This window comes from Oncorhynchus gorbuscha, linkage group LG20 (assembly GCF_021184085.1).
Source record: "Oncorhynchus gorbuscha isolate QuinsamMale2020 ecotype Even-year linkage group LG20, OgorEven_v1.0, whole genome shotgun sequence".
NCBI lineage: Eukaryota > Metazoa > Chordata > Actinopteri > Salmoniformes > Salmonidae > Oncorhynchus > Oncorhynchus gorbuscha.
This window is the reverse complement of record NC_060192.1, coordinates 44094215-44096714: the sequence shown is the minus strand read 5'-3', so window position 1 is coordinate 44096714 and position 2500 is coordinate 44094215. Positions and strand designations below refer to the sequence as shown.

At 46.7% G+C, this 2500-nt stretch overlaps 1 pseudogene; it reads right to left on the bottom strand.

Annotated features, from left to right (window-relative positions):
- Window positions 1-2500, bottom strand: part of LOC124006926 — a 14052-nt pseudogene that overhangs the window by 11255 nt on the left and 297 nt on the right.

Genomic DNA, 2500 nt, shown 5'->3' with positions numbered 1-2500 from the left:
GGAGGAGAGGGGAAAGGAGAGGAGGAGAGGAGGAGAGTAGGAGAGGGGAAAAGGAGAGGAGGAGAGGGGAAAAGGAGGAGGAGAGGAGGAGAGGGGAAAAGGAGAGGAGGAGAGGGGAAAAGGAGGAGGAGAGGAGGAGAGGGGAAAAGGAGAGGAGGAGAGAGATGGAGAGGTGGAGAGGAGGAGAGGGGAAAAGGAGAGGAGGAGAGAGGTGGAGAGGAGGAGAGGAGGAGAGGGGAAAAGGAGAGGAGGAGAGGAGGAGAGGGGAAAAGGAGAGGAGGAGAGGAGGAGAGAGATGGAGAGAAGAAGAGGAGGAGAGGAGGAGAGGAGGGAGAGAGATGGAGAGGGAAAAGGAGAAGAGGAGAGGGAAAAGGAGAGGGAGAGGAGGAGAGGAGAGAGAGAGATGGAGAGGGGAAAAGGAGAGGAGGAGAGGGGAAAAGGAGAGGAGGAGAGGGAAAAAGGAGAGGAGAGGAGGAGAGGAGGAGAGAGATGGAGAGGGGAAAAGGAGAGGTGGAGAGGGGAAAAGGAGAGGAGGAGAGAGATGGAGAGGGGAAAAGGAGAGGTGGAGAGGGGAAAAGGAGAGGAGGAGAGGGAAAAAGGAGAGGAGGAGAGGAGGAGATAAAAAGGGGAGGAGCACACAGACATTAACATGGACCGTTGTTGGTTGGACAGGTGTGTCTGTGTCTGTGATGTCCACTCTGTGTGTTTGTATAGAGTACGGCCGGCAGTGTGTTTGTGTGTGTGTTTTACCTGGTTGGACAGGTGTGTCTAATGTCCACTCTGTGTGTTTGTATAGAGTACGGCCGGCAGTGTGTTTGTGTGTGTGTTTTACCTGGCTGGACAGGTGTGTGTGTGTGTCGGTAGTGACCACTCCGTGAGCGTGTATAGAGTACGGCCGGCAGTGTGTTTGTGTGTGTGTTTTACCTGGCTGGACAGGTGTGTGTGTGTCGGTAGTGACCACTCCGTGAGCGTGTATAGAGTACGGACGACTGGCTCTGTTCTTAAAGGTGATCAGAACCTCCTCTCCCACCTCCACCCTGATGATAGGACCTGTAGGAACGACACACAAAGACACCAGTAACCGTATCAATCCCAGCTAGCGCATAAACGTTCTGGAAACCATATGTTTCTTACAGCTTGGTGAGAGCGTGGTTGTCCTACGGTTATTTAGCCTACAACCTTTCCACAACCTTCTGGGAACCATATGTTTCTTAGTGCTTGGTGAGAGCGTGGTTGTCCTACGGTTATTTAGCCTACAACCTTGGCTTTGGAACATTCTCAGCACATTTAAGGAACTTGACACTAAAACGCTATTTTCTTAGGTATTTCGTTCCTTTTAACAGAACGTTTGGTTACATTTAATTAACATTTTGGAAAAGTTCTAGGAATGTTCTCCAACTGGTTTGACATTGGGAAAGTTCTAGGAATGTTCTCCAACTGGTTTGACATTGGGAAAGTTCTAGGAATGTTCTCCAACTGGTTTGACATTGGGAAAGTTCTAGGAATGTTCTCCAACTGGTTTGACATTGGGAAAGTTCTAGGAATGTTCTCCAACTGGTTTGACATTGGGAAAGTTCTAGGAATGTTCTCCAACTGGTTTGACATTGGGAAAGTTCTAGGAATGTTCTCCAACTGGTTTGACATTGGGAAAGTTCTAGGAATGTTCTCCAACTGGTTTGACATTGGGAAAGTTCTAGGAATGTTCTCCAACTGGTTTGACATTGGGAAAGTTCTAGGAATGTTCTCCAACTGGTTTGACATTGGGAAAGTTCTAGGAATGTTCTCCAACTGGTTTGACATTGGGAAAGTTCTAGGAATGTTCTCCAACTGGTTTGACATTGGGAAAGTTCTAGGAATGTTCTCCAACTGGTTTGACATTGGGAAAGTTCTAGGAATGTTCTCCAACTGGTTTGACATTGGGAAAGTTCTAGGAATGTTCTCCAACTGGTTTGACATTGGGAAAGTTCTAGGAATGTTCTCCAACTGGTTTGACATTGGGAAAGTTCTAGGAATGTTCTCCAACTGGTTTGACATTGGGAAAGTTCTAGGAATGTTCTCCAACTGGTTTGACATTGGGAAAGTTCTAGGAATGTTCTCCAACTGGTTTGACATTGGGAAAGTTCTAGGAATGTTCTCCAACTGGTTTGACATTGGGAAAGTTCTAGGAATGTTCTCCAACTGGTTTGACATTGGGAAAGTTCTAGGAATGTTCTCCAACTGGTTTGACATTGGGAAAGTTCTAGGAATGTTCTCCAACTGGTTTGACATTGGGAAAGTTCTAGGAATGTTCTCCAACTGGTTTGACATTGGGAAAGTTCTAGGAATGTTCTCCAACTGGTTTGACATTGGGAAAGTTCTAGGAATGTTCTCCAACTGGTTTGACATTGGGAAAGTTCTAGGAATGTTCTCCAACTGGTTTGACATTGGGAAAGTTCTAGGAATGTTCTCCAACTGGTTTGACATTGGGAAAGTTCTAGGAATGTTCTCCAACTGGTTTGAC